The 12,438-nt window shown below is 36.1% G+C and overlaps 1 protein-coding gene across 1 annotated transcript in view; it reads right to left on the reverse strand.

Annotated features, from left to right (window-relative positions):
• The window catches only part of LRP1B (LDL receptor related protein 1B), a 1,816,831-nt gene that overhangs the window by 240,886 nt on the left and 1,563,507 nt on the right, over positions 1-12,438 (reverse strand). The gene's annotated exons all lie outside the window — the stretch shown is intronic.

Raw genomic sequence — 12,438 nt, forward strand, 5'->3', positions numbered from 1 at the left:
TTTGCGAGTGATGAAGCAGGACTGCAGGTGTCTTTGTCTCTCTCCCTCTTTATCTCCCCTGTCCTCTCCATTTGTCTACCTAATAAAGATAAGAAAACATTTAAAAATAAATATAATAAAAATTCAAAATTGATAGTGCTTGCTTGAATTTTCAATGTTCAATATGACACTCACCAGCAAATTTGACATTTTAAAAACAATTAATTAAATCATATATGTCATCTAGACTATATAGTTCTCCAGTCACATTAGCCAGACTTAAAATGTTTAATAATGATGTATCTGATGGCTACCATATTTAACAATGCAGACACAAAGCATGGCTATCATCACCGAAGACTCTATTAGATAACTGTGATTTAAATTGTTATTTATTTTTAATTTTTTAATTAATTTATTTATACACTTTTGTTGCCCTTGTTGTTTTATTGTCATAGTTATTATTGTTGTCATTGTTGCATATTTTTAATTTTTTTATCTTTATTTATTTGCTGGATAGAGACAGTCAGAAATTGAGAGGAAAGGGGGTGGTAGAGAGGGAGAGAGACAGAGAGACACCTGCAGCCCTGCTTTACCACTTGTGAAGCTTTTCCCTCTGCAGGTGGGGGCCAAGGACTCGAACCTGGGTCCTTGCGCACTGTAACATGCGTACTGAACCAGGTGCGCCACCATCTGGCCCCTTTAAATTATTATTTTTATACACTACAAGATCTTAACACCAAAGTCAGATCTTGGAAACACATCCACGGTCATGTGAAAACCTAACTAAATAAGTGGGATCATACCAAATTATAATGTCTCATACACAGAAAGCAAACTACCCAAGGATAGCCAGGCAAGTCAGTAATTGGGAAAAGATATTTACACCTCAGAAAAGCAAATAATATTAAACATTTATAAAGAACAAGTCCAGTTTAACAAGAAGAAAAAAAAAGTGGGCCAAAGAACTCAACAGGTAGTTTTTCAAAGAACAGACAAACATGGCCCACAGACATATGAAGAAATGCTCCACATCACTATTCATCAGAAAAATGCAAACTAAAACTACAGTGAGAGTTCACCTCACACCTGTGAGAATTTTCTAGCTTAACAAAACTGGAATCAACAGGTGTCAGTGAGGTTGTGGAGAAAAAGGCACTTTTCTATACTGCTGGGGAAAATGCAGACTGGTGCAGCCTTTTAAACAAATAAAAATGAAGCTACCATATGACCTGATACTACCACTCTTAAGCATCTACACAAAGGACACATAAACACTTATCCAATGGGACATATGTATACCCACATTCATAGTAGCATTGTTGCCCAAAGAGTGTAAGCAGGCTAAGGGCCCATCAACAGATGACTGGCTAAAGGAGCTATGGGATATATATCTCAATGAATATTATTAGGCAATCAAAAAAAACAAACAAAACAAACAAACAAAAAAAAACGGTGTGTGACTTTCGGGGGCAAAATGGCTGCAACTTGAAGTTATTATGCTTAGTGAGAAAACTGCTGATTGACTAATGTGGAGTCTTGCAAAAAAAAAAAAAAGCAAGCAAATTGTTACTGAGATTTAGGAAAATCATCTTTGGGTTGTTTGAGAATGGGAATATGATATGGAACTTTGGTGATAGGAGTGGTGTGAAATTATGCCCTATAATCCTACAATTTTTTAACCTACCACAATGACAAATAAAATAGTTATTATAAGTTCTTTTTTATATTTTATAATATATTTTATATTTTTAAAATATATTTTTATAAGTTCTTTTTTTATATTTATTTATTTATTTCCTTTTTGTTGCCCTTGTTATTTTTATTGTTGTTGTGGTTATTATTGCTGTTGATGGCGTCGCTGTTGGACAGGACAGAGAGAAATGGAGAGAGGAGGGGAAGATAGAGAGGGGGAGAGAAAGACAGACACCTGCAGACCTGCTTCACAGCCTGTGAAGCCACTCCCCAGCAGGTGGGGAGCCGGTCCTTGCGCTTTGCGCCGCATGCGCTTAACCCACTGCACTACCGCCCGACTCCCTAGTTATTAGAAGTTCTAACATATTTTAAGAAGTTGGAAAAACAATAAACAAAAAGCAATATTGGCACTAAAACTAATTACTGAACTTAAATACTCTCCAAAATGCAAATTACATAGAAACAATTTTTCTTAGAAATCTCTAAGTTTTCCCCCAGAGCAAGATTGAAGAAAGGAGAATCAAAAAAAAAAAAAAAGAAAGAAATCTCTATTTAGGGCTGGGTGGTGGCATAGTGGGTTAAGTGCATATAGTATAAAGCTCAAGGATCCCGGTTCAGGCCCTGTAGGAGGATCACTTTACAAGCAGTGAAGGAGCTCAGAGAGTCTCTCTCTGTCTCTCTTCTTCTCTGCCCCCTCCTACTCTCAATTTCTCTCTGTCCTATCCAATAAAATGAAAAAAAAAATCTCTGTTTAATTATACTACTTAATTTTGCATCATATTAGAAAAAGTCACCTTGTCGTTTTGGATGTCTTCTTTTAAATTAGAGGATGTTTAATATCCTTTTCCCAGCTGAACTCTAAAACTTAAAAACTATTAACCCAGTTTTCCCAGATCTCAGAAAGTGTGCAGACCTTGGCAACTGATTCTTCAAAGTCAGAACATGTGAAATTAAAAGAATGTTGATATTATAACTATGCTCTGTGGCTTAAATGTTAAATGTCACTTAGATAATTTTTTTTCATAAATTCTGGCAGAGTTAATCCTGCCCAGACATTTTAACCACATACTAGGAAAAAAAAATATTAAGGAAAATCCACTTATTAATTACAGGGCTAATATAAATAATCCATGTAGGAGATAAATTTGCGATTTTGTATTGACAATCGTATTTTGGGTTTGCATAATTAGGAAAGAGAATAATAGATGATTGGAATAATTCTTCGAAGATTTCTGTTAGTCATTATACCACTAGAAGTCCTACTAAGTGTGACATTTACATACACATATACATCTCTGACAAGAACTAAATAGGAAGTATGACATTTTGAGCAAAGATTCAAAGAGTACTCCAGAGTGGTTGGGCAGTAGCACAGCGAGTTAAGTGCACATAGCACAAAGCGCAAGGACCAGCATAATGATACTGGTTCAAGCTCAGGCTCTCCACCTGCAGGGGGGGCCGCTTCACAAGTGGTGAGCAGGCCTGCAGGTGTCTTTCTCTCCCACTCTCTGTTTTCCCCTCCTCTCTCCATTTCTCTCTGTCCTATCCAACAATTATAATAACCACAACAATGAGAAAACAACTAGGGCAACAAAAGGAAAAAAAAAAAAAAGAGTACTCCAAAACCCAAAAAGAAACCAAGTTTAACTGGAAATACCATAGTTTCCTCACCTTGGGCAATACTGTTTTTTCTATGTCATGTTTACATACATCTATGTTAATTCTGAACTTAGTTTTTAAAAGCTCAACTCCTGGAGGGTAGACAGCATAATGGTTATGCAAACAGACTCTCAGGCCTGAGGCTCCAAAGTCCCAGGTTCAATCCCCCACACCACCATAAGCCAGAGCTGAACAGTGCTCTGGTTAAAAAAAAAAAAAAAAAAAAAACTCAACAAGTAATAATAGGTGCCATGTTCTCATATTTCTTTAAATCTTGAATTATTTTTATTTTTTCAATCAAATATATGCCAGTAAAATGCATCTTCAAGGGCAGGGGTAGACAGCACAATGGTTATGTAAAGAGACTCTCATGCCTGAAGCTCCAAAGCCCCTTGTTCAATCCCCCTAGTTCATACTTTTGAGTCAGATTACAAGATGAAACATATTTAAGACATCATTTAAGAGTAGATAAAATGGGTGGAGGGTAGATAGCATAATGGTTATGCAAGGGGACTCTCTAGCCTAAGGCTCCAGAGCTCCCAGGTTCAATCCCCCACACCATCATAAGCCAGATCTGTACAGTGCTCTGGTTAAAAAAAAATAATAATAATAACTAAAAAAAAAACATCATATTTTTTTACACCAGAATTTCTCAGACCTTTAGTATGGTACATAACGCAGTGATTTTGTGAAAGTTGTAGCAAGTTATTTACTTATTTATTAGTTTTACACAGTTCCAACCAACAGCATTTATTTTTCTCGAGCACTTCAAAAAAAAATTAGGTTTTAGTATTTTCTGGCCTACAAAATGTATTTTCTTTATTGCACCTGTAAGTGGCAACACACACATAATGCACAGAGCAATCTACACAACTGCAATAATATCAGCCGTCAGACCTCATAGCCAGAGAAAGAAACTCTGTAAGTCAGTTGATGGAATATGCTCTGATAAACCCCCAACCATTCAGAAGTGGACTGGAAACTATTATTAAACAATGATTCCTTATAGACATCCTATGTACCAGAGATCACTTAGTATTGGGAACACAGGAGTGAACAAATATGATTTTTTGACCTTCAAAGGGCTTATAATAAATAAACAGAGGTATATGTGAAATGAATGAAGGAAATGAAGCATACTATGATAGTTATTCTGCTATCAAGGCACAAAGGTAATGCCAATGAGATTCTTTGAACATAAACCTTATCATCCTGGCTACTTTCTAAATTCCCTGATAACAATCCTACAGTGGGATTATACCACTACTGCATTCTCACTGTGGACTGCAGCCAGAGATACTGAGCCTGAAATGTCAACATCACAAGTCTTCAAACCTGACACCACCACGTTGCAGATCCTACCAAGATTCCACCCTGACTTCTCTGGGCAGAGGACATCACCAATGTATCCTGACACCTCGCCTTTCCAGAGCTCTACCCCACTAGGGAAATATATTAACAGGGTATGGATTGACCTACCAATGCCCATGTCCAACGAAGAAGCAATTACAGAAGTCAGAACTCCTACTTTCTGCACCCCCAAAACAATTTTGATCCATACTCCCAGTGGGGGAAAAGTGATAAGAGGAAGAGGATAAAGAGGGCTCTGAACTCCGGCTCCATAAGGATCCGAAGAGAGAAGAGGGAAAGGGAAAGGACATTTGAATGTAGTGTCATGAGTGGCTTGGAGGGGGAGAGAGGACTGGACCTGGAAGAAAAAAAAGGGGGCAATTATGTACATATGTAGACAGATAGATGCAGAGATGATAGTTAACCCATGTCTGAAACCTTGGTAGAACTGCAGTGGCTTGCAGTGTAGGGACTGGATTCAGGACTCTGGTAGTGGTAACAGTGTGGACATGTTGACATGTAATTTTTTTGTAAATCAGTTGACATGTAATTTTTTGTAAATCAGTTGACATGTAATTTTTTTGTAAATCAGTACTAAATAATAAAGTAAAAAGCAATGTTATAGTGGGTCTTAAATATCATATAATGTAAGGTGTTCATTTTATTGATAAACTGAGACCATGAAAGAATACAATTTGTCTATATTATTATGGTAGTGACAGATGAAACAAGGGTTGGGGGTCCCTAGATTTATAGACAAGTTCTCTAAGTAGCCATATATATATTGAATTAAGAAGATGAATCATTGAAACTAATTATTTAGGTTTAAATTTAGGCCCATACATTACTAGCAATGTGGATTAGAACATGTCAATTAGCTTCTTGAGTCTGGATTTATTCATATGTTGAAAAAAGATAACAACAGTTACTCCTCACACAGTCACTGTGAGAATTAAATGAAAGGATACCGGGAACTAATCCAGAATGCTGATCGGTAAATGGTACATGTTCAGAAGATAATAGCTACTGTTAATTTTTAGCTATTAAATATTTACTATGAGTTATATTATCTAAAATAGATATGAATTTATATATGTACTTACTATATCTGGACTGTACATAAATCATTATGTAACTCCTGATTTTTACCTTTACTATTATATGACTTACCTATTTTGTTGCTTACCCATCAGAAAGATATTATAAATAGATTCCACTCCACGTAAAAAATACATTGTTTGGGGGCTGGTCTGTGGCGCATTGAGTTAAGAACACATAGTATGTATGAAGTGCAAGGACCAGCTTAAAAATCCTGGTATGGCCTGCCTGCAGGGGTATGTTTCACAAGTGGTGAAGCAGACCTGCAGGTGTCTTTCTCTCCCTGCCTCCTCTTCTCTTTCAGTTTCTCTCTGTGTTGTCAAATAAAAATGGAAAAAAATAAAATGGCTGCCAAGACCAGTAGATTCCTAGTGCCAACACTGAGCCCGCCCAGGCTAACTCTGGCAGAAAATTAAAAAGCATAATTTAATTTTAATTGGGCCTTTCTAAGCACATAACTTACTGTGCTTCTCCTTAAGGGTGGCTAGTTTCTCTTAGTTAAATTTTATTTCTCTTTCTATATTTATATTTAAATTATACTACTCTGTTTTATCAAGTTTCTCAAACTTTGCTATAGCAGGTACAGCATGAAATTTAATATCTAGAACAAAATCCTTTAAAAATAGGCACAAGATTTGTTGGAAATAAACCTGAAAACATTAGGGGAAATGTCAGAACTCTGAGTTTCACCCAAATAACATGCAGTATTTACCTAAAATCACATATGAAAAATCTAGCCCAAATAATATCTGCACTGTGAATCATAATCCAATGTAAACATATCATAGAAAGTCAACTTCTAACTACAATAACTAGAATAAATGATTCCAGAGATATTTTTTTCACGGCAGACTACAATATATTTTTAGAAATATTATAATAGGTTTATTTGCTCAGTTTTTTGTTATAATTAAACTTTCTTTGCTATTTACTTTTTTTTTTTTTTTTTTTTTTTTTTAGATACAGAGAGGCAGAGAGGGATGAGTCTCAAACCTGGGAACTTCTCATGCTTTCGCACCACACTATCCAGGTGCATGAAGGTGGAAAGAGACCCAAGTGGGAGCTCTGAGTATTTTGCGAACTCCTGTCACAGGAAGATGAGAAAAAGTACCCATACTATAAATAATTACCTCTCCCCAATAAAACGATTTAAAACAAAAAAAATTGGACAAGCTAGAATTGTTTAGGAAGATTTTTTTTCTTTTTACATTAAAAACACATATCTCATAATTTAAAACTTGGTAGCAAGAATAATTGCTAAAGGTAGAAAAAGTATATAAATGTCTCCATCTCTTGATAAAACACTCTCTGAAGAGTAAGTAGATAATTCAAAATCATTTTGTCACTGGAAACTCTAATAAGCTTTAAGAGGGAAAATATAGATCCAAAGTTTGAACAACTGATTAACTCCCCAATTTAATACTTTATTTTCTAAAATATTCTAAGAAATTCACTTATCAGTTGGAAGCTGTACTATAAGACTAGTAGTAAAATAATCAAAATCTTCTTAGAGACTATGTACAATCAAATAAATTGATAACATTCAGGTAATTTTGATTAAGCACACATGGAGCAAAGCGCAAGGACCGGAGTAAGAATACTGGTTTGAGCCCCCGGCTCCCCACCTGCAGGGGAGTTGCATCACAGGCAGTGAAGCAGGTCTGCAGGTGTCTTTCTCTCCCTCTCTCTGTCTTCCCCTCCTCTCTCCATTTCTCTCTGGCCTATCCAACAACGATGACATCAATAACAACAACAATAACTACAACAATAAAAAAAAGGGCAACAAAAGAGAAAATAAATATTTTTTAAAATTCAGGTAATTTTAAAATCATAAAATTTTATAGAAGTGTTTGTTATTCTTAATTATCCTTATTATTGTTATCTTTGTTAGCATTATTATATGGGGACTTCTTTTTTTTTATTATCTTGATTTATGTATTGGACAGAGACACCCAGTAATCAGGAGGGAATGGTGGGATAGAGAGGAAGAGAGACAGAGAGATGCCTGCAACTCTGCTTCACCACAACTGAAGCTTTCCCCCTGCAGGTGGGGACTGGGGAATCGATCCTGGGTCCTTGAGCATTGCAACATGTGTACTCAATGACGTGCGCCACCACTCGGCCCCTGTATGGGGACTTTTAACCCTAATATGTTTAGAAATTTTATAAGCTCCTTTTTCACATGATATTTTTCCTAGTCTTTACTAAAATCTAGAATTACTATTATTCTATTTATCTTTTATCCAAGTTAAAATCTTCTAACTGTTTTTATGTTTATTTTATTTTTACTTTTAGCTATACTATATTCAGTAAATTTAAATGGTCATCAAAATGTAAAAATAATATGTACTTTTGAGTAAGATAGAATTCAATTGTTGAATACTATACAACTATCAAGAACAATGAACCCACCTACTCTGACTCATCTTGGACAGAGCTAGAAGGAATTATGTTAAGTGAGCTAAGTCAGAAAGATAAAGATGAGTATGGAATGATCCCATTCATCAACAGAAGTTGAGAAAGTAGATCTGAAAGGGAAACTAAAAGCTGGATCTGACTAAATTGAAAGTAGGGCACCAAAGTAAAAACCCTGTGGTGAAGGGTAGACATGTGGCTTCCTGGGCCGGTGGGGGGTGGGGTTGGGTGGGTGGGATGGGACACAGTCTTTTGGTGGTGGGAATGGTGTTTATGTACACTCCTAGTAAAGTGTAATCATATAAATCACTAGTTAATTAATATGAGAGGGGAAAAATTAATTGTATGTCTCGAAGTTTTTAAAACACAGACTGAGTCTTCTTAATATATAGGTTGTGTATTTGATATGCGGACTCTCTCAAAAGCCTGGACCAAGTAGATCAGAGGCAACCAGTGGCACAGCTATTTACAAGATACTGGGTACTATACAGCAAACCCTAACATAAGGACTTTTCAAAGTTAACCCAATTACCAAATAATGTGATGATAACCTTAACTATCCATTGTCTTTTTGAACCCTAAGACAGCAGGAACCTCACATCTCCACAATAGAGCCTATATTTCTCCCAGTCCTGGAACCTTAGGATAGGGCCCACTTTCCCGCATGCCTCTCCCAATCCATATCAAATAATATTGCATCAGCCAGTCGCAACCTAATCAACGCAACGAGTGCCACCTCAACATGCTTCAGCTCAGACTGTGTCCAGAGACTTCAGGTGTGGAATGACAACCCTTCAACTTCATTACTCTGGTGAGACCTTTCCTTTCATAGCATTCTCTAATTCCATCCCAGGTGAATCACTTTCTAACAAAATCCCCAAACCTAGATATACACCAGTTTCTGTGAGAGAGAGCATATGTTCACACGTATCCATAAACAAGTGCAAAATATATACCTGAAAGCAGTAGTACACTAGAATTTGCAGTGTGTACCCCCAACACTTCATCTCCACTATTCCAACCTTTGGGTCCATGATTGCTCAACAATTTGTTTGGCTTTGTATGTTAACTCTCTTTTCAGCCACCAGGTTCCAGATGCCATCAGGATGCCGGCCAGGCTTCCCTGGACTGAAGACCCCACCAATGTGTCCTGGAGCTCGCTTCCCCAGAGACCCACCCTATTAGGGAAAGAGAGAGGCAGACTGGGAGTATGGACCGACCAGTCAACATCCATGTTCAGCGGGAAAGTAATCACAGAAGCTAGACCTTCCACCTTCTGCAACCCACAACGGCCCTAGGTCCATGCTCCCAGAGGGATAGAGAATGGGAAAGCTATCAGGGGAGGGGATGGGATATGGAGATTGGGTGGTGGAAATTGTGTGGAGTTGTACCCCTTCTACCCTATGGTTTTGTTAATTTATCCTTTCTTAAATAAAAAATAAATTAAAAAAAGAATTCAATTGTTACATAGATATACACAGATACGTATATGTATATATATATTCCAGTCATAGAGTTCTTTGTAAATTTTTAGATGTATTATGATCTTCTGACAGTTGCTTTTTCATTGTATCTTCTCTTTTTACCTAAAAATTCCTTATTCTTAGGTGTACTTATTTTTTTTTCTTGCACTATTCTTGTGCAGGACACTCTCTCTGATCATAATGAGGTAACATTTTCTGTTGTCTTCACATATTGTTGCCATGCAGCAATATATCATACTTTACTTTCCTCTTTGACCACTACACTGAAACACTTGTGAATATCTTTAACTGTTATGCCCCCATATAGAATCATGCTAGGCATATACTTACTATGAAATAAAAGAATTGGCTAAAAGAATTGACTAATTCAGTTTTGGTAAATTTGGCTAATCATAAATGTGTTTCTATGTTAGTCATAATGGTCTCTTGTTATAATGATGACCTGAAGCAATATTTTAATCATATAAAAATGTAAGGTTATATTCAGCACAATCTTGACATTAATGATATTTTGTTCTGCCTTAAAAATATATGTATATTTTTATGCAGACATATAGACAGTTATGATATTTTCTCCCTGATGCTCATTCTATAAAAACAAAAATTCAGGTTGCCCTATTATCTCACTCTGGGGAACTAGGAAAACAGCATGAACAAAAAGGTGTCATTAAATTTTATCTGTAAGAAAAGGTAGTTTTTAATTGTTCCATAAAACAATCCAATTTTTATGTTTCTTTGGTTATAAAATGACATATCCATATCATAATCCAAATATTATCTAAAAATGAAATCAAGGGAGTCTTCCACAACATCTGTAATAATTTAGTTCTTCTCTGTCTTAATTGACACTTTCGCTGCATGGGTTTATGTTGATGATAACTTAAAGCAGTTTTCAGTTTAATGGGCAATAACTGCAACCAGGGAGATATAAAATTTAAAGTTATATTCATATAAGCTTTCTAGCTAGGATATAGGTTTTGTTCCATAAGTAAGACATTTTAAAAAACTGTCAAAATCAATGAGTACCTTCTCTTCATTTATAAAAGCTCCTTGAAAAGTATAGAATAAGAAGTTAGGCCAGCTATACTACACACAAAGACACAAAGAGAGAGAGAGAGAAACCTGTTGCACTGCTTCACCACTTATGACGCTCACCCGCTGCAGGTTTCAAACAGGGTACTTGTGCATTCTGACATGAACTTTCAATTGGATGCCACAGTCTAGTCCCTCATTGTTAATTTTTTTTTTTCCCCAGAACATGGCTCAGCTCTGGCTCATGGTGGTATGAGAGACTGAAGCTGGGGCTTTGGGACCATGGGCATGAAAGTTCTTTGCATAAAAATTACGTTATCTCCTCCACATTTTGTTCTTAAAACAAATAAACAGACTTTCTTATGATTGGTTGAAATAGAAATGATACATTTTCCCATTTCTGGTTGGTGTGGCAAGGAAAATAATTTAACAAGTAATAAAATGATGATATATTTATATATCTACAAGTTAAATTTGAGACGGCAGGCAGTGGCAGCACCTGGTTAGGTGCACACATTATAGTGTGCAAGGACTCATGTTCAGGCCCCTGCTCCCCACCTGCAGAAGGAAATCTTGTGTTGCAGGTGTGTTTCTTTCTATCTTCCTCTCATTCCCCCCTCTCAATTTCTGTCTGTCTCTATCCAATAATACTAATAATAATTAATAATAATAATTAAAATAGAAAATTACCTTAGTATCTATAATGTTTTCCACTACTGATTTGCCCCAATTTAAAGTTTAAAATTAAACTATAGCATATACTATGTTATCACACTGTTAATTATCAATATAAAGGGCAAAAAAGATACAATTTATTAGCAAGAAGAAGAATTGCATCATATGGGGATTAGAGAGACTACTTATTGGATAAGGCTCTGTGTTAACAAAGGCACTACCCAGTTCTGAGCCCCAACACCACATGGAAAGTGCTATGACAAGAGAGCAGGCATTAGAGTTGAGTTGATTTCTCTCTGTTTCTCAATCTGGATGAAAAAGAAAAAAAAAAGGGACCCAGAATGGTAACATTATGCATGCAATTCCATGCAAATCTCCTGTTCTAGCAATAAAAGAATTTCCTTATATAGTATAATAAAAGCAGTGATTTGATCACTTTACATGAAAAATGAAGAAGTAAAAACCTTTTCAATCATTCAGACACTCAAGGAATTCACCACTACCAATCCTGCCTTGCAAGAATTACTGAGAGGAGTCCCAACAAAAAGAAGCAATATATATATATTTTCATAAGATGATCAGTATTAAAAAATAGAATCAGGAACACAACAAACAGACACAGGAAAGGGGAGAGCAAAATACACTGAGAGACACAATCCAATGGTAGTAAATCAAGACAGCCTTTAAAAATATTGAAATCATAAAATTGCTTTTTCTGACCATGAGGCAGTAAGGTTGAAAAGTCAGCCACAAACAGAAACAGAAACACACCCAAACTACAAAGACTAAATCCTAAATTCTGAATAACATGTGGGCTACTGAAGAAACCAAAAGAGAACTTAAAAATTATTTGGAGAACAAGAAAAATGAAAAGACCAACTACAAGATCCTGCGGGATGCAGCAAAAGCTGTTCTAAGCAGGAAGTTTATAGCAATAAAGGCTCATCTTAACAAACAGCACAGATCTTAAGCGAACTACCTAACATCACAACTGAATCAACCAGAATAAGAGCAACAGAGAGACCTGAAAGCCAGCAGGAAAAATGAAATA

The sequence above is a fragment of the Erinaceus europaeus genome, chromosome 18 (genome assembly GCF_950295315.1).
Source record: "Erinaceus europaeus chromosome 18, mEriEur2.1, whole genome shotgun sequence".
Lineage (NCBI taxonomy): Eukaryota > Metazoa > Chordata > Mammalia > Eulipotyphla > Erinaceidae > Erinaceus > Erinaceus europaeus.